Below are 21,231 nucleotides of genomic sequence, written 5' to 3'. Positions count from 1 at the left end.
ACCGTAAACTGGAACTTTTACTCCTTCATTCTTTTATCTCATTTATAAATCAGCGCCATTTGTGCAGCTCCGTTTCATCGTCTAGCGGACATTTTCTTTAGCAAATATGATGTATATAGACACTGTTAGTCTGATGCTCGAATAATTCGTCGTAATTGGTTTTCATTTAAATTTTAGCAAAAGTATTTCAATACTTTGGAAACTGGGAAACCATTTCGTTGTTCCGCTCAAACCAGTTACAAACGTTTCAGTTGAATCGTAATTCACAACAATATACTATATTATTGTGTCGTGCTGTGGCATTGTTAAGCAATAGGAGAGCTTGTCGCAAATTTTCTAGCAAGAAGCTGGCACCCTTTTGCTTCGAGTCAACCTTGGAGCAAGTTTCGTGCGTTTATTTCATCAGCTGAGGAATTTTCGCGAGATTTCTCGAATCTTTACTGCGCCGTGTCCGTTCCATAATTTCATTCTTTTACCTCGGGTAGTTGATATGGTTGGGTGGTTGGTGTAGGACTGTAGGTTAGGAGAAATGGATTTACAATGAAGTGGAGTTCAGTTTCGTGCCTTAACTAAAAAAGTTAAGTGTAATCAAGTTTGAAGTCCAACAGCTTGTCCATGGTGAATTGAAACTGCATTGCTTGCCTTATATTAAAAAGATTCATATTTGAAAAGGCTCGTATTTGTTTGTCTGACTTGTTTTATAACGATAGAGATTTGGTCAGGGCCGCAAGTTGTATTTTGTTTGATGCTGAAACACAGCTCGCGCTTGTTGCTGAGTTTGGTATTTGTTTGACCTTAGTTGTACACTTCGATGTTCTTGTTGTTAACCTTTGTTCCTGCTTTGTTGCTGCAGCTTTCTGCGCGCGCTTTAGCGTCTTTGTTGTTGCATTTCTGCGCTTTGGCGTTTGTACCGTTTGTGTTAAAGAGTATTTTTGGTGCCTGTGAATTGGTGATGTTTTTTGGATTTTTCTTGGTTGTTTTGTTGGTTTTTTTGTTGGAGTTTATTGATTGATTTTGCCCTTGCCATGCAGTGACCTTCAGTTTAAATATGTTCAGTTTCTCTGGATTCTGTTCAAATTTTGAGCTCGAGATATCTGGCATATGGAGTTTATGGAGAATTATTCCCTCAAAGCTGATCTGGAATCTGCAAATCTGAACATTTCTTGCTGTGAACTGAAGATGTAAAAATTTGTACCAGAACTATAGCATATGTAGGCAGTATAGAAACTTGGAAATCTGCGTTGGCTTTGTTCAGTTCAGTAAGATTATGTTGGGGGTATATTTTAAGCTTTATTTAACATAACGGTCACGTCACAAAAAGTTCACCTTTTTCAGATGACACAAGTGGTGACGTGTAAAGCATAGGCTACTCTCCGACAACATTTGCAAGGTATGTTGTAAATATTTTTAGGAATTTTTCTGTTTCATAAAGGTTCCAGGGCCTTAATAATTGCCAACAATACAACTATGATGTCATTGCCCTTTTGTGGGTCGTCACCATCCTACGATAATTTATAGTCCAGGTGAGTTTGTTTTATTGCTGAAAATAAAACTTAGATTTTTTCATACTCGTTTTTCCAAGATATTTCTTCCATCAGCTGAAGGTTCTACTTTGAAGTTCCAAGTCTTCTAGTCGCTTTCATCTACTTCCGTGCAACCAGTAGCTAATAGTGGTTACGCCCATAGTAAGTGGAAACGTAATGTCTTTCTTGGGCCCTTATCTAATTCTCACCATGTTAAATATCGCTTTTCCCGAAAATCGGTGTTGATATTTGTTTATTTTCATTCCCGATTTTAATTTCTTGCAGGTCATTTCCCTGATAGTTTCTTGTATAAACCAAACATTTTCACATTTCCCAAACATTGTGACATCTTACAAGCTTCAAGACCCTACAAAAATTCAGTGGTGGGTGGTTAGGCCTATACCAAAACAGTAATGAAATTATTAGACACATAGCTACGATTAAAAGCTACTTCAAAGTTTTAACAAGTGTATTCGATCGTCAGCTAATAATAACAATATTGTTTCAGACTCTTTGCCAACATTCAATTCCACTTCAATAGCTTCGATGCGTTTGTTCAATATTAAGAAACTGGCGGTGCTGCCTCAACCCAGCTATAACTCGCCATCGGTAGGTCTCGTTTGAGCAACTAGTTTCCTGAGTTTAACTAATGAATTGCTGGGGTCAAGCTATTAATCATGGGTGATGGCTTTGCTGTGTAAGTATGGGTTGACCCTTCTGTTACTTTTAAGGTCTCATGGAAGTCCAACAACCAATCAACCAACCAACCAAAGCAGTATTTAGTGGCAGAACGTTATAATGGTAGGAGCGCGCTGGTAACCAACGAGGGACGATGAGAAGAAGTAGCGATGAGGCAAACACGGAAGAGAGAGAAAGGTTCCGACGACAAGTTGCCGGCGCGCCAGTGCATCGTAGGTTACGGTTCAGGCGGCATTACCATCGCACATTGCGCCCCTCGTGTAGAAATGTTAAACCATGTAGTGCAGCAAAAAGGGACACTTTATACCAATGGGACATTATGTTATCAGACTAATATAACTTCTATAAGAATTCATTAATATCACCTCGATGAAAGACAGACATTTCGTATTTTTGTATTTTTGTGTGTTTTCCTACTTCCTTCCTTCCTTTTTTTCTATTCTTTTTGTCGTCGGTAGAGGGCGTCAATGCAAATGCGATGGTAATTTTCTTTCAGGTAGGGTATATCCCAAATGTACCTGAAGCAGCAAAGTTTGGAAGATCCGAGGTGAATTTTCAAATATCTTGTTTGCTTAGGCCCCTTATATGTTGCATAGTTTAGAATGATATTATTTTTGTTACAATAATTTTGCTATTAGGCCTAGTTGTGGGTGTTAACATAATAGCAATAATAATATTGAGCAGATTAACTATTGCTGATTTTGATACCTGTTACATTTAAATTTTACCATTAATGCAAAGATAATTTTAAACAATTTTTCAATATAACTGTTTTGCGATTTAACCAAACGACAGTTATCTAAAACCAGTAACAAATTTACTGGGATTACCTTGTATACAATAAGATAGTGCAGGTGCTGGAGTCGATGGCATAATGACTTTCTCTATCTCTTAAAATTGATGGGATTGTTGTTGTGTGTTGTTTTATCACTTGTCTTATTTCTCATAGTTTGAATCTGTGAGTTCTTCTGTCTTATATTGTTGTGTTTTGACTGTGTTTTATCGTCGGGAGGGTGCAGGACCCGATGCAGCACTGGGTTCGCCAAGCCCAAAGCGATCCAGTGTCCCCGCCCCAAATTATGAACATTTTGCCCTCGCGCCCCTTTACTAGCCTGCACCCTCACAACCCTATCCTAGGGGGACAAAGTGCCGTGTAGAATAGGGTAGGGACTTCCGACATTTTGCGCCTCCCCTAGATGACGGCACTGAATGAAACCAGTAGGTCCGACGGGGCATTAGGCCACAGACACAAACAATTCGACGCTTATGGGGTTTGTTGCGGGTCCTCAGATAGAATAGTGCTCCTAGGGTGTAGCTCGCTTAGGTTATCCAGCACTATTTCATTTCAACCTTGCGAACAAACAATTAGGATTTTAGTTTTCGGAACCACACAATTCTCTTTAGTTATTCCCATTATGTCCATCGACTCCAGTGCAGTTATATTTCTATTTTTTATACTTACTTTATCTTATTTTAGGCATAAGACTCTATACTTTACTTTATTCTGGCACTCCAACCTAATGCAGCGGTTGGATCGGTGCCTTAGCGCGCTACACAACCTAAAACAAACACAACCTTAAAAAGATAATTCACATACTGTACAGTATGGCCGGTTTGAGTTACCGGTGTTGGTTTCAACTATTTTTTTTCAGGTTATCAGGTAAAGTATTAGAGTAAAACAATCCTAGGTTGACCGTACTTCGGTCTTGTTGACTGCATTTTCAGTCAGGTAAAATTAAAACAACATCAACAACAATAGGTCAAAACATCTAACGCGACCTTCTCTTAATGCCTTGTATAAAAATCTCACAACACACCACACCGCGCGGTACCGACTAGGTCCCTCCAACATTTCATAGATGAGGTAGGGTCATGAGTTGTTGTTTTGTTTTTGCCTTTTCCTCTATAGAAAAAGATTTAAAAGATTTCTTCTTGAGTCCCCAAATGCTTGTCTGCCCAACCTCGTTGTTTCATTTTGCGCGATTGCGACGGTTATTTACAGGTCACAGGTAATTATATGAAATGAAACAACGATCTACGGTTGGGCGGATTCCCCCTGGCTTTAAGAGAAGGAGGTCGCATCGTAACGTACCAAATCTTATACTAAAACAGTATAAAATATATAATATATACAAAAGTAGAATTCGGCATTTGGCTTGTAACAACGGTCTTTATCCTGCTTCTCTACACCCATCGGTAGCGAAGTGGGGGATTCTTTCCATTCCCAAAGAACCGTTCCGACGACTGCCACCTTGACGCGGTGGAACGGCTTCAAAAACTAAGAGCAGTCGACTTTTTGGTAACATCACCAAACGCAGTCAATTTTAAGCTTTCGTCAGCATTAATCGTTTAGATTTTTTGCAAATTTTTAACGTTGGCGTTATAGCAGGCATACATCAGCTTTAATTCTATGGCTTCGTACTTTTAATCAAGATTTTGTTCTATATTTTTTTCAGCCAAAAGAAGTCGTCTTTTGATCCTGTGCCTAAGACGTACGCTCAAGCTTCTCTGTTGGAACGACGACAACATGACTTTCTATAACAGTGTTCAATATTGTCTATGCAATGTTTATACCGTTGCTGTGTTTTTAGTTCTCACATCAAATTACTGCATTGCACGTCGCACTGCATATTACGTCACAAATTCTTGCATGTTCCATTCTAAATGGTCTTAATTTCTGACTGATGGTCCGCAGCTCTTAGTGGTTACAGGTTCCAGCGTTTAAAAGAACAAAGATCAATTCTTCAGATAAAATACACAAAATATACAAAAATCAGATGTTCCTTACAAAATTCTAGAAATAATGAACCATTCAGCTGCATGATACATAATAAAATTGAAATCGTCAACAAATCGCAATCGAATTCGTCACACGGCTGATTGGTGATTAGAAAAAAGTCATTTCCAAATATTTCCGCCTAAAACAATATAAATAATTAATTTGTTGGAATTGAATCACTGGAAAACATTATTGGTTATTAACATTATTATTACAAAGTCTCATGGTAACCTAATTCTTTTAATGAAATATATGAAATACACAATGCTAATGCAATATACGTGACGCGACACCTTATCGAAAGACACTTCATCGAACGACACTTAATCGAACGACACTTTATCGAAAGACACTTAATCGAACGACAGCTGATCGAAACGACAGCTGATCGAAACGACAGTTGATCGAACGACACTTTATCGAACCGACAGTTCAAGCAAGATTTTTGCGTGTTTCTCAAACATTGAAACAATGGGTGGCGGCGTAACAAGAAGAATTTATAGAAATGTGTCACTTTTAGAAATACCTAATTTACACTAAATTCACTTTCTTTAGTTTTACAATTATGATGTATACAGGAAGCCAGATGATGTTTCTACTAACCTGTAATAATCTCATCGTCTACGACGCATAGGTTTCTAGTAATTAACGATTGCAAATGTGTGTGCGGGGTTGGCCACACCTAGTTTTTTTAGTAAACTCGCGAGCCTGGTTAGGATAGGGTTAAAAGATCCACAATTTATTGAAACAACTGACGATATGCACTGTTAAAAGAACGACAATTTATTAAAAGAACTGACAACATGCACTGTTAAAAGCACGACAACTGACGAAGTGCACATTTCAATCGCATTCATTTAATCACAAGTTGTGTGCAATTGCTCGAAGATAACTTTTTATGTCCATATTTGTTGAGTCATAATTTTCAACTATGCTCTTCAGCCGTTGGTTGACAGCGTCGTAGCGCTTCTTCCGTGGTGGGCCATCGATTCCAGCACTCAATTGTTCAATTAACATTTCGTTGGAACCTTGTTCCTGCTTAATTTTTATGACGAGTCTGCTGTGACGAGACGACTGTGTTCAGATGGTGCTCTCTTGAGGCTGTCGTCCTCGGCTGTGGATAGACGGCTTTTGCATTTGACCTAGTCCTCACATCTCCAGTAAGTTACGCCATTTGTTGTTTTGTCACGAACGTACAAGAAACCGTCCAAGGCCAACTTTCGTTTGCCTTTATCACTTAAAATGAATTCCATTTCGATATGTATACAATCGTTATTAACGTGGAAAAAATTACAAGAATTCTTAAGATGTCTAAAATCAAATAGTGTGGAAATGTAAGTATACACAATATGATCAAATAATGTAATTATAATAGTCATATAACTCATAAATAGGGCAACCAGTTTTTTGACTCAAAAATTTTTAACTTTGACCTTAAAATTTGCAAAGTTTGACCTCATTTTGCAACTTGCCTCATTGACAACTTGCAGTTTCAAATGCAATGACGTCACATCATGACGTCACCAAACGCGCTGAAAAGCCTTCCCTCTCTTTGTGGCTTTGGTTCTAAGTAAAATTTGCGGCACTGGAATTGTTTGCGGTACAAGAAAAGAGAAAAACGGAAGAAAAATATTACAAAATGGTTACAAAATTACAAGTTTAATAGATGTTGACCTAACAAAAAAAGACCTAACGAAACAATTTGACCGTATTTTGACCTAACGTAACATTTTGACTTTATCTGACCTAATAACTTCTATACCACACGTCGTACAAAGCTGAAATTTGTTTTGTGCTTGTTTTATAGCATTCTGAGCTGGTAAAAAAAAAATTGACCATATTGACTTTTGGTTGCCCTACTCATAAATAAATAATAACATATAAATAAATGAAATATTTCCTGTTGATTATGAATTTATATCAAAGAGTACGGTAACACTTTTTCCCTTCTAGCGGTTAGCCACTTTATTTACTTACCTGATGCCTCATTAATACTATAATTCACACTCACTTCAGTATATTACACCACATTGCTGCAATCACAATCGTACCAATCACAAGAAGAGCAAAATATCTGTGTTCACACTTCAACAACACAGCATTAAAGTGACACTTGATGCAATATTTCCTGTTGATTATGAATTTATATCAAAGAGTACGGTAACACTTTTTCCCTTCTAGCGGTTAGCCACTTTATTTACTTACCTGATGCCTCATTAATACTATAATTCACACTCACTTCAGTATATTACACCACATTGCTGCAATCACAATCGTACCAATCACAAGAAGAGCAAAATATCTGTGTTCACACTTCAACAACACAGCATTAAAGTGACACTTGATGCTGCTTGCTTTGTGAAAGTTTTTCAACATCTGGTGACAAGTCATATGAAGCAAGAACCAGAACATTTTCTAAATAGGCATCGGAAATGCGTGATATTAGCTTGCTTTTCGTGAATTTCATTGTTGAAAACATTTGTTCACTTGTGTACGTGCTACCAAGCATCGAAGCCATTTATTTTGCGCTGTCGGTCAAGCTGGGATAAAGACCACTTTCAAGAAGCTACTTTGTGTAAAAGTCAGACAGCGACATGCCCCTTGCTATTAAATTTTGCCTTCAATTCCTTACTCTTTGTATCTATAATGACTAGTCTAGTCTACTGTACAGACAATCTCGTACTTAGTAATTCTCGTGCGTATTCTTGTGATATCTTATTAATATGTGGGCGGGCCGGCCGCCATACGAAATCGAACACTTTATGATACAAATATAAAATATAGATATAAAATATAAATCGTCAACTTTATACATCACAATTCATTAATGCACACCATTACAAAGACCGCACATCACAATGGCTCATTGTTTCAATGTTTGAGAAACACGCAAAAATCTTGCTTGAACTGTCGGTTCGATAAAGTGTCGTTCGATCAACTGTCGGTTTGATCAAATGTCGTTTCGATAAAGTGTCGTTTGATCAACTGTCGGCTCGATTAACTGTCGTTCGATAAAGTGTCTTTCGATCAGCTGTCGTTTCGATCAGGTGTCGTTCGATAAAGTGTCGTTCGATAAAGTGTCTTTCGATAAGGTGTCGTAGTACCGCAATATAAATGAAACAAACAACATGATACATAACAAAGTAACACTTGTCACGTGCAAAAAACCGCAATTGAAACCAATTGCTGATTGGAAACAGATTGTAAATCTTTCCTGTGTGCTGGAGTCCCAATGACGGGCACTGTTATATGATAAAATAATATATTAACTCGTAAAAATACTCGTACGGTTTAAGTGTTTCAGAACTTGTGGCCGCAAAACAATATCATTGTTAATATAATAAAATATAATGTAGCAAAATTCTAATATAGAATTGTGTAACAATACAAAATAACAAATCGTTTTGTTGCGGTGGCAACAAAGTTCGTAGCAAATCGTTCGATTTTCGACCATGATTATTTGCTGGTATCCTGATGAAACTATGACTTGTGCTTTGGCATTTTTGCTGAAACAAACATCTCACCAACTTAACTTGCCTGCTATCGTCCGCAAAATAATACCATTATTCGTGCACGTTTTAAACCTAGTAAATAAATAAATAATAAATTTGTAGTAACCGCCCATGATTGGCCGATAACGAGCTTTCATCAGTGACACTGCGCGTCACTTTGTGAGTAATGGTGGGATTGAAAAACATATCTATCGAAAATATATAAACAATATTTAGCAATTTGGGAGTATAACAGCTTAGTGGTGGAAGATTTATTAATAAAACATTGGAACCCGCGTCTTTATAAATGGCACGGCTTATTAATAAGTTGCAATTAAGTTTTTCATACTGTTTTCTGTTTTCATCATATTTATTTTGCATCTATTGCGCTAATTTCTGTTTCATTGTATTCAGTTTGACATTTACTGTGTACATTTTGTATGTTTTGTGTGTGGGTTATCTTAATTGATAATGTTATGGTTTAACTTGTGTATTTCGCTCTAAAATCAGTAAAGTTTACAGCCTGACTGCTTAAAATGTGAGAAATTTATTGTGAAGAATAAAACCTTGAAACATGTGTTTCAAGAATAGGTTTCTTAGAATGAGTCAACTGTTACAACATATATAAACAAAAAACAACCGAGTCGAAGCAGATCCCCAATAGCCCTAAAATGTAGTGCAAGCACACATGCACTCTCTGAATAGGATTTCGAATAGTAGGTTTCGCGTTCGATTCCCTTCCACGCTGGGTATATTTTTGTCCATTTACATCTGTATAATGTACTGAAATTAACGGCATTGACAGAAGCCGGTTGGTAGCTCAGGCCTTAAACACCTCCTCGTCGTTCAATAGGTCACGAGTTCGATTCCTTGACAGACATGTTTCTTTTTAATAGTTAAAATAATTCCTTTGAAAGTTTTAATATCATTAACGTGTAGGCTACCCATCAAGGGGTCGCATTAAAAATGCAATAGACACAATGTGATGTACCAAAACCAATGCCCTGATCCAATGATATAGATTATAGATTACAGACGGTCAGCTCATGGGTGAATAAAACGCAATGCAGGGAGGAGAAATCTGGTCAACTGCCCCAAGTCACCTACGTTTTTGGAACTGATGCTCTTGCTAGGACGGGTTCAATTGAGTTATGGGGCGGTGCAGTAGGGAGAATTTTTTGGATCGTATATTCCGAAACACACATGTTTGCAATAAGGCAAAACAAAAAGAATGAATCTATAGCAGGGTCGTACAAATTCTGCCTTCTTGCATCAAGACATAACATGTGACGTTATTGCATGTATACCTTTTGGTTGTCGTCGAGTGTGCTGGTACTACGACGACTCTATGGCGCAACGGTAGCGCGACTGACTACAAATTAGAAAGTGGCGTGTTCGAATCTTAAGCGGGCACTTGATATTTTATCTCAGTTTTTTGAACTGACGAACGGTTCCTGGACAACTCAACCTACAAGTCGTTGTTTACATCAGTGCAAATGTTCTGGAATCGATTTTTTAAAGTCTTGAACTTAATTTATTTTCAATTTTGTCACCTGGTGAAGATATGAGTGTTGATTAAGGACGCTCGTTAGACGATTTGCAGCTCGCGATAGGAATGGCAGGATTCAGTGCGAAGGATTCTGGGTTCAGATCCCCCTGCAGTGGAATGGTTGTGTCCTATTTTTTCGAACTGATGCGTGTACATTGGTCACATTTGTTACATCACATCGTTTACATGAGTTAACTCGTAGCTCATGTGACTCAACACTGCACTCGGTGCTGGAGGTTCCAGGTTCGATTCCCGGCGTTAAGCTCTTAAGCCACTCATGCGTGAATAAAACATAAGCAGCCTGGTCCACGGTCACAAGTGTAACGTAATTCCGACTGATAATAACCTTCGAAACTGGAACTGAGTTAGCAAAGTGAAAATATGTATTTAAGAAAGGTTGTATCTTTATTTTTTCGAACTGATGCATGTACATTGGTCACATTTGTTACATCACATCGTTTACACGAGTTAATTCGTAGCTCATGTGATTCGACACCGCACTCGGTGCTGGAGGTTCCAGGTTCGATTCCCGGCCTTAAGCTCTTAAGCTACTCATGCGTGAATAAAACATAAGCAGCCTGGTCCACGGTCACAAGTGTAACGTAATACCGACTGAAAATAACCTTCGAAACTGGAACTGAGTCAGCAAAGTGAAAATATGTATTTAACATGATCGTATAAACTTAGCTTTCTGACATCACGACATAATGTGTGTAATGATTACATGTATACCTTTACATCATTTATCTTGGTACAATGTTTTGTCAACATTATGACTCCGTGGCTAAGCAGTAGCGCGTCCGACTCCAGATGAGAAGATTTCGTGTTCAAATCACGTCGGAGTCACTTATCATTTTCTATGATATTAATGAACGGTTTCTGGTGAATTCGATTTCTGTACAGTCGAGGAAGATACTAGAAGATCTAGAACAATTAAACTCAGGATGACCCAACCAACATGTGTGGATTGAAACCTTGGACTCAATTATCCTTGGTTTCATCTTACGTTGGTTGAGTTCCAGAGTTGAATCGACCGTAAGTTGAAATGAATGTTATCCTGACGAACAAAGGGTTACACGCAGAGCAGGAGCAAGGCATGCTACACAGAACTGATCGCGCCTTCCGTCATTGACATCGGTGCAAAGGTTCTTGCTTTGATTCCTCAAAAACTTCAATTAATTTTTTTTAACTGATGTGATAATGGTATCTGTGCTAACAAATGTAGATTAGGCCAGACGCGTTGTAGCTTGCGACGTTTATCACAGAAATCGGAGCAAAAGTTACTGAGTTCAGGTCTCTGTGGAGCCATATGACCTGTGTCTTTCCCTTTTCAAAATTTAACAACTGATTCATCGTCGTTAGTTATATTTGTTACACAACATCATATACGTGTGCAACTTGATAGCTCGTGTGCTTGGACACTGCACTCGGTGCCAGAGGTTCCAGGTTCGATCCCCAGCTATGGTAGAAAAGAATGCAATACAGGAAGGTGGAAAACCACTTAACAGGATGTAGAACCTAAGTTCCTGCAAGAATGGGTAGGGACGAGGGGATTCAGTGGGTACAGTTCTTTTTTATTTTGTGATTGTTTTCGAATAATATATATTTGAAATTCTAAGCAAAATATAATCCCGTGTATAGCTCTTTTGGATAAAATTTGCCTGCTAGCATGCAGGTAGCGGGTTCGATACCCAGCTAGTGCAGTAAATTTATTTATGGCGCCAAATGTTTAGGCGTCCACTAGATGGCCACCATACGAAACATATGCTGACCTTAATCTAAAAGGTGCCTACTCCCTAGCTGATTTGCTTGGGTTAATAGGGCCTTTCGTAAACTAGACAACGATCCTGCGGATCCACCGATCACCGTTTCTACTGATGACGCTACGACCTTAATTGAATACGTCGGCAAACATTAGCACGCCTGTAGGCTGTAGCATGTTTCTGAACCTATCTTGGCTGCCAGCACTGTCTTTTCCCCTCAACCTAATATGTAACCGTGTACGGGCCAGATAAGAAAGGACTAGTTGTTGACTGCCTAGCCGTAATGTCTCAAACTAACTGGACCAGAGAAAACCTAAAAGCGCTACATCGATCGCAACACCACTGTGCATTAACATCTCTTAACAGTGGAGTAGGTGGAGGAGCATCGAGAAACAGACATCGAGAAACAGACATCGAGAAACGTCTGAGCACGAATCCGTAAAAGGTGTGACGTTGTTTTGCTAATAACTTTGAAATAACTATTGTGATGAAGTGGAACAGTGGCAATTAATAATGAGCAAATAAAAACATGCCGGAAGCAAAACACAAAGTTTTCCACCGATGCACGAGCTTAAACGGGATCACGAGAAGTGACCGTGAACAAACTCACCGGCGACAACTGGTAGTGGACAACTGACCGGCAACAAATTGGCCGGCGATCAAATTAACCGTGACGTAAATTGGCCGTCAAAACGTCAAAATTCTAATTCACTATCTAGTCACTATCCAATTTAGTATGTGTATTGCAGTCAAGGTTGCCACTCGTAGGGTTTTTTGGCCCCTTGTAGGGTGACCCCACGGGTTTTTCACCTTTATTCATAGATTTCCTATTGTTACATGCATTTTCCCGGTCTAGACGAGTTGTTTGATGAGATCATGAAACAATGCGTTGTAGCCTATCTCACGTTGTAACAATGAACAATGAAATAGTTACAAACAAATATTTACTTTACATATCATATACTACCATCAACTTAAACACAATAATTCAGCACGTGCACGGTCAATTTACCTCCCGGTCAATTTTCATTCCGGTAAGTCTGTTCCCGGTTAGTTTGTTCGCGGTCAATTTACATCACAGTCAGTTTGTTCGCGGTCAATTTACGTCACGTTCAGTTGTCCCCGGTGAGTTTGTTCGCGGTCATATGTCGTGGAACCAGTTTAAACAATTGACAACTCTCGAGGAGCTGAATAGTGCCGTGGCAACAACAGCAACTAGAAAAGCTTGTACCAACCGTAGAGATATCTCTTTGGTGAGCGTTGTTGGCGAAGTTATTGCCAGAGTAAAATTTGAACGTTTATAAATCTTAGCAGACAGTTTTTATCCCGAATCATAAGGCGACTTTATAGAAACAGGTCATCAATTGACTTTATTTTCTCTATCCAACTAACCCAGAAAAGTATCGAGAACAAGGACGGCCCATCGTGCTCATTAGATCCTTAACTGACGGCACGAAAGTTTGTGTACAACTAAAGGATACATTTTAGAGAACTTTGCCAAGTGTACAAGCGGCCTTACACTCATGAATGATTTTGCAAACAAATGCGGGAGGTTCTCGATGGTCATCAGCACCAACACTGATGCGCAGTATCTGCCACAAAAGCGTAACGAAAGCAAACAACCTAGTAAATGAGAAACATGTACGTGACAGAAGAGAAAGCTGAAGGCTTTAAGGTCGAACACCAAAAAATGCCATAAAATCTTTGTTTGTTTTATTATACAGTGAATTTACTAAAAGACTGTTTGCTCGAAATATCCTCTATGGGGCTCACTGAAATTTTGCATGTCAATTTAGTATTCTTTGAACTGCCATTCCATAAAATGCCATTAAAAAAACAAAATAACAGAGGCCCAAAATAAACACTAGAATTTTTGGTCTAAAAAACCCAATTTTAGCTACTTTCATACTAAGTTTTAGCCAAATTCTGTACGTGTTTGACACCTTAATAGGCGCTGTCTGGAGTCACGTGGCGCACCAAGATCAGGAACAGCAGTGTGACCGAGCGCACTGGCTGCAGCTACTCTATCACATAAAAGCACGCTAGCTTGAAAAGTGAAGGCAAGGTCGCCGACGTCCCTATGTCGGAATTTCAAAGGACATCTCTCACAGTGAAGTCATCTCTAGATCCAGGCCTATTGGTCGACCTCTCCTGCGTTTCAACCACAAGGTGAAGCAGGATACGAAGCAGCTCCACCAAAACAACATGTACGACATCCAGGTCAGCAAACGACAAGCTTGAAAAAAATTTGAACAGCGTTTTGTAGCGTGGCTAAACCTCATAAACATGGAAAATTTCTTGAAAACTTCAAAACACTATTAGCATTGAGTGATTTGGTGTCCACTAGAGGCCCACCATATAATTCACACGGCTTAAACGTGTCTTTAATTTTGTTAAATGGACCGCAAAAAAGTAACTGACTATTTCACTCTCAGCCGAACTTGAAATAGGTCACGCAGTCAGTCTTCGAAGCTGCTTTGATTTTACTGGGTATTTGATTTAGTCTAAAAAACATATATTGTTAGGTTTAGTTATCAACAGTATATGATAAAATATTGAAGTTTAGTTAACGTGAGGTATGGAAAGGTAATTATGAATGTACGATGTTTTCGTTGAAATAGCGACAGCTCAAAAATTAACACCAAAAGTAGTTGAAATTTCATGAATACATTATGATTGGAGAACTTCACTAATCACATGAACAAAGCTGATCCACTACAGTATGTGAACTGTAATAAACAATTCTACAGTTTGCTACAGCCCCTTAATTATGAGAATTAGCTGCATAAGAATGAAAACTTTGTTCCGCTGAAAGACAGAATTTTTCTAGAAAGTGTACGTCATTGGCGGCTTGTTGATCCGAGAATCACCGCTTGAACCTACAAACATAATGGCTTGATTGAAGTTGAATTTACGCTATTTTGCATCTAAAGTTTCCGGGTTAAAAACGTATTATATTTTACAACAAAAACTTAAGCCTATAATAGTAGATTACAAAATTTGATCAAAAATGTTGTCATATTATTTACAAAAATATAACAAGCCAAAACCAGTTTGAAAGCTAACTTGTACTTATATAACCTAGCAAGCTATAAACCAGTTTAAATAACAGATATAAACGTCAACCGAAAATGTATTCAATAAACCAAAACTTCAAACTGACAGTCTCATAATCTTCAGCCATTTAGTCATAGCACAATAAAGAACATGCTCTCGCACAATTAATGACAAGGAAAAAGTGGTAAAACTTTTACAAACATGCAAGATGCCAACAATACAATTGTGCTACATCATATTAAGTTCAGACAAGCTAACAAGTTTGGACAAAATATACCACTATCATAAGCATGTTTATCGCTATCAACAAAATACTGAATGTTCGCAACTCACCAAACGTACCAGAACAAGCTTTCACTCAACTCTGGAAATGTTGAGCTGACCAAGCCAACGCACAAGTTCTTACAGTTGCGACCTTCTCAGCCACCGTCAAAATAAAATGACCACGAGTTTCTTTATTTGTTTGTTACGTCACCTGGCATTCGGCGCGGCGCGCGTTGATTAAAGTCTGGCTTCCTTCCAAAATTATCCGCGTAAAAAGCTGAGAAGTAATTTTGAGCTTAAACCAGCAATCTATGATGTCCGTGGAAATGAAATGAAATGAAAATCAACCAAATTGACGCAATAAACTTCAAAATACAAACATGGACGTAATTATTTGGTCGTACCGAAGCTTCTACAAACGTAAGTTTTGTATTTTTGTGTGTTTTTCTACTTCTTTTTTCTTTTCTTTTATATTGTTCTTTTATATTGTCAACGCAAATGCGATGGTAAATTTGTTTCAGGTACCCCGGGTATACATCAGTTGTACCTGAGGTGACATTTGGAAGATCCGACGCGAATTATCGAATAGTTTGAACAGGCTTGGCCCCTCTAACATTTGCTAGATGAGGTAGGGTCATGAGTTGTTGTTTTGTTTTTGCCTTTTCCTCCATAGAAAAGATGTAAGAAATTTCTTCTTGGGTCCCCAAATGCTTGTCCGCCCAACTTCGTTGTTTCATTTTTGCGCGATTGCGGCGGTTAGTGACAGGTTACAGGTAATTACAGGAAATGAAACGATGGTCAACGGTTGGGCGGACTCCCCCTGGCTTTAAGAGAAGGCGGTCTCAGGGAAGGTTTAGCTGTAACCTACCAGATCTTTAAGGCAACTTTAATTTTGTTTCAAGCAATACACCACTTCATTTTAATACCTTTATTTTTTAATAACAATTTTATATACCTAATTCTCGTCTCTTGCACTACAAGCTTTCTATTCCGTGACCCGACACCTAATCGAAAGACACTTTATCGAACTACAGTTTATCGAAGTGAAAGTGGATTTAGTGTAAATTAGGTATTTCTAAAAGTGACACATTTCTAGAAATTCTTCTTGTTACACCACGCCCCCGCTTTGAGAAGAGAACGAAAGAGAATAGTTAGTCAAGTTATTGGTGCGTAAATGAGTTAACGAAAACGTTACGCTTCAATGCGGAGAAAGCAAAATTATATAAATATCACAATATCTCAAAAATTACAAAATCCAACTTTACCAAACAAACATGGACAGATAGCTGAACATTTTTTATGAAAAGTCACCAAATTTGTCTGATCATCTGTCGGTTCGATTAACTGTCGTTCGATAAAGTGTCTTTCGATAAAGTGTCATAGTACCCCATACCGTAGGGCACGCAATCTTTGCCAGGAGTTCAATCAGTCTCCATGGAGTCAGTCTCATAATAATAAGTTTGTTAAATTAGGTAAGTTAACGAGTAACGGGCAACGAGTTAACTGAACGAAAAATAATATGCCCACATTTGAGTTTTGTTAAGAGTGACAAGTAATTTTACGTAAATTGATTGAAGGCTGACCAATGACCATCTATACATAAATACGATATGCAACGTTGCTTAGGCCAATATCATCCTGATCTACCAAACTGACCTGCACTAAGTTGAAGTGACCTACCGCGTCAAATTAGTCCTCCACGTCACTGTGGCGATCGTGATAACAAATTATAACAAGTTCTATAATTGGCATTGTTAAACAATTTTTGTGTTTCCAGTCAAACTCTAAACAAATTTCGAATGTATTCTTCCTAGTAATCCTTATTCAATATTAGTACAAATCGACATGTGACGTAGTTAAGTGTGTCAAGTGGTTTTCCGTACCCGATGTAAATCGATTTTAATTCTTTGTGATAAAAGCTTAGAATGTAACATGGACAAGTAGATACGTGTCATTGTATGGCTAGTTTCGTGACGCGACACCTGATCGAAAGACACTTTATCGAACGACACTTAATCGAACGACACTTTATCGAAAGACACTTAATCGAACGACACCTGATCGAAACGACACCTGATCGAAACGACAGTTGATCGAACGACACTTTATCGAACCGAAAGTTGATCAAACGACACTTTATCGAACCGACAGTTAATCAAAACGACAGTTGATCGAACAACACTTTATCGAACCGACAGTTCAAGCAAGATTTTTGCGTGTTTCTCAAACATTGAAACAATGAGTCATTGTGATGTTCAGCTATCTGTCCATGTTTGTTTGATAAAGTTGGATTTTGTAATTTTTGAGATATTGTGATATTTATATAATTTTGCTCTCTCTCCGCATTGAAGCGTATTACTCATTTACGCACCAATAACTTGACTAACTATTCTTTTTCGTTCTCTTTTCACAGCGGGGGCGCGGCGTAACAAGAAGAATTTATAGAAATGTGTCACTTTTAGAAATACCTAATTTACACTAAATTCACTTTCTTTAGTTTTACAATTATGATGTATACAGGAAGCCAGATGATGTTTCTACTAACCTGTAATAATCTCATCGTCTACGACGCATAGGTTTCTAGTAATTAACGATTGCAAATGTGTGTGCGGGGTTGGCCACACCTAGTTTTTTTAGTAAACTCGCGAGCCTGGTTAGGATAGGGTTAAAAGATCCACAATTTATCGAAACAACTGACGATATGCACTGTTAAAAGCACGACAACTGACGAAGTGCACATTTCAATCGCATTCATTTAATTACAAGTTGTGTGCAATTGCTCGAAGATAACTTTTTATGTCCATATTCGTTGAGTCATAATTTTCGACTATGCTCTTCAGCCGTTGGTTGACAGTGTCGTAGCGCTTCTTCCGAGGTGGGCCATCGATTCCAGCACTCAATTGCTCAATTAACATTTCGTTGGAACCTTGTTCCTGCTTAATTTTTTTGACGAGTCTGCGAAGCGTCGGATGGGATATTGAGACACGCTTGCTGAACGCATTGTGCCATCCTTCAATGCTATTATTCGTTCGTGGAAGGTCATCTTGAACCCGGTGGAAGACATTCCAATATCATTATTAATATCATATTCCATTCCAATTCCAAATAGGCGCCGGAAATGCGTGATCTTAGCTTGCTTTTCGTGAATTTCATTGTTGAAAATATTTGTTCACATGTGTACGTGCTACCAAGCATCGAAGCCATTTATTTTGCGCTGTCGGTCAAGCTGGGATAAAGACTACTTTCAAGAAGCTACTTTGTGTAAAAGTCAGGCAGCGACATGCCCTTTGCTATAAAATTTTGCCTTCAATTCCTTACTCTTTGTATCTATAATGATTAGTCTAGTCTACTGTACAGACAATCTCGTACTTAGTAATTCTCGTGCGTATTCTTGTGATATCTTATTAATATGTGGGCGGGCCGGCCGCCATGCGAAATCGAACACTTTATGATACAAATATAAAATATAGATATAAAATATAAATCGTCAACTTTATGATATATACATCACAATTCATTAATGCACACCATTACAAAGACCGCACATCACAATGGCTCATTGTTCCAATGTTTGAGAAACACGCTAAAATCTTGCTTGAACTGTCGGTTCGATAAAGTGTCGTTCGATCAACTGTCGTTTTGATTAACTGTCGGTTCGATAAAGTGTCGTTCGATCAACTGTCGGCTCGATTAACTGTCGTTCGATAAAGTGTCTTTCGATCATCTGTCGTTTCGATCAGGTGTCGTTCGATAAAGTGTCTTTCGATAAAGTGTCTTTCGATAAGGTGTCATAGTACCGGCTAGTTTGGCACTCGATCATTGGTTAAAATACGGAGTATAAAAGCTAATGTTTCGTTTAAATCGCTCTCTTAGAAAACTCTTCTAAACTCTCGGATTTTGGCTCTTTCTTCTGTTCTGCCGAATTGAAGTGATTGCTGAATTATTCGGAATTGGAAGCATTACTGAATTCGAGTTATAACGATGTTTAAATGTGGAAAATGGTGTAAACGTTTCTAATTCGATACAACCTATTCGGACTATATAACAATTAGACTTTATGAAGTTGGTGTTGATTTGAAGAAACATTATAGAGACAGTAAACGCAACGGAGTCAAAGACAATTATCTCGGAGTCAAACAGTAAGACTATTAGTCCTGGCTGTAGGCCAACCTAAAAGCAACCTACCACCATCATTCCCCATATCACTTTGCATCTACTCGTATAATTACGTTTTAGCAGTAAGCTAACCTTCGCGTTTAGCCAGGCTACTCAACATTCTCGTATATTATACTGTATGTTCCTAAGTTAATTAACGTTGAGTACTTTGTTTTATTTTTCGTTCGCTCTTTGTCGATTCATTCAGTCGATAATTTGCTTCTTAAGTTCTTTAACATTCCAGTAAAATTTAATTCTTTTACGCAAAGAATCTGGAGTCTTGCAAGGAGATGCCACTGACATGCTTAGGCCTTGCTTACCGTTTGTTAATTCATTCAGTGGTTAGCTCATTTCTAAAGTTCGTTACTGGTCCAATACAGATTTGTTTTCTCACGTCCGATGTATCTCTGCAAAAGTATTGCCGAAAAAGATATGCAACTCCAAAAGGAATCAAAACGAATTGTCGTGTAATCAAACTTGAGTCTCTTTTGCTCTAGAATCTAGATTATGACAACGGTCTAGAATCTAGATTCTAGAAAGCTTCATCATCTGTCGAGCAAGGCGGATTTCACGGTAGAAAACTGTTCATCTGGAGAATGTACCTACAGAAAGCAATATCACCAATCGGCAGGAATGGCGACAAATATGTTTGAATACGATATATAATTTCATTTATATAATCCTTTAAGTAATTAATCGAAATAGTTCAAAACTTAATTCAGACATAAGCAAATTAATGGCGTTGGTTTCACGAAAAATTCGGACTGACGACACTTAACCTTGACAACATTTTTTTGCTTTGTTCAATAAATTTTTGACCTTGTGTGGAATAGAACTATTTCCCAATAAGTTTCACTGCTACCATAACGACTAACATCAAATCGATGTAAAGTAGGAGAAAGATTGAACAGCGGATGAGTCGCAAAATCGTGTGAAGATTTTCCTTAATCCGAAGATGTACATCACTATACCATAGATATTTTTTGATTTTAGACCAAAGAGTATAAAATACCTTTTATATGTTTTTCAAAAAAGACCATTAAATATTTTATATTCTTTGATTCAGCTGTTCCTTCAATAGAAACATTATACAGTAGTTAAGACGTCATAAAAAAAGAAAACAAGACTGCGCCGAAGTCAAAAGGTGAATATCCAGCAACGAGCGAAGTTGAATCGAGTTTAAAGCAACTATAGCCATTCTGTTTTCGTCTTATCTTACGTCACTGTTATAAACGTGATTTTATTGTGTTTTGGTTTATTAAACGTTTCTTAATACATTGTTAAGGCACGTTTAATAAAAGAGAGAAAAAAAATGATCGTATAAACAGGGGACACAGAAAAAGTAAACACGAGTACTTCGATGTTCGGAATAGACGCAAATTACAGTAAGGCGATGCATTTCGTGAGTTTGAACCAGGATTCGTTCTAGAACTGAAAACACATAGAGGTTTACAATCTTTAGTTTACAGTGACATTAAGGTGTTCGGTATTTGGTTCGTAAGTCATTTCACATCCTTTGCACTGGAACGACTTAAGTCCGTCGTTGATTCGTATTACGGCGAATGAGGTACAGGCACATCGCATAAGGGCTGCCGTACAACCTTTACAATAGTTCGGTTCTTTAAAATTCGGGATTGTTCTTGATGAGCTCTTGTTTCTCCGGATTCGATTGTGCTGTCCGCATGAGCAGGGGATCATGCGTGTTAGGTTCGGTGGGAGATCGGAAGCATCGTATGGAATTTGTCCGTCCATAAATCCCTGTGCTTCGGGTTCTTCTGGTTGTTCGTCTGATTCTCCACTTCTATTCTTTCTTTTGTTTCCACGGCTATCACTTTGGTCTCGCTCCAAGGGTCGTTCCGAGGATCGCTCATCGGGGTCTAACTGCGGGCTTTCTTCTAGTGGGGTTTCCGCTCCCGCTCGGCTCTTCTCCGTATCCTTGGTGTACTTTCCT

The 21,231-nt window shown here is 38.3% G+C and overlaps 2 long non-coding RNA genes across 2 annotated transcripts; one reads left to right on the top strand and one right to left on the bottom strand.

Annotated features, from left to right (window-relative positions):
* The first annotated feature begins 1,431 nt into the window (after positions 1-1,431).
* On the top strand, positions 1,432-2,116 carry LOC143471321 (uncharacterized). Its single transcript, XR_013119529.1, has 4 exons — positions 1,432-1,523; positions 1,599-1,685; positions 1,809-1,906; positions 2,032-2,116. It is a non-coding gene; the product is annotated as an uncharacterized LOC143471321 (long non-coding RNA).
* Positions 2,117-13,607: 11,491 nt separating this feature from the next.
* On the bottom strand, positions 13,608-15,295 carry LOC143470917 (uncharacterized). The gene is made up of 3 exons (XR_013119431.1): positions 15,195-15,295; positions 14,226-14,683; positions 13,608-14,040 (listed from the first exon to the last, which is right to left on the bottom strand). It is a non-coding gene; the product is annotated as an uncharacterized LOC143470917 (long non-coding RNA).
* Positions 15,296-21,231: the final 5,936 nt, after the last annotated feature.

The sequence above is a fragment of the Clavelina lepadiformis genome, chromosome 9 (genome assembly GCF_947623445.1).
Source record: "Clavelina lepadiformis chromosome 9, kaClaLepa1.1, whole genome shotgun sequence".
In the NCBI taxonomy this organism is placed as follows: Eukaryota; Metazoa; Chordata; class Ascidiacea; order Aplousobranchia; family Clavelinidae; genus Clavelina; species Clavelina lepadiformis.
Note: the sequence above shows the minus strand (reverse complement) of the source record. Positions and strands in the feature narration are given on the sequence as shown.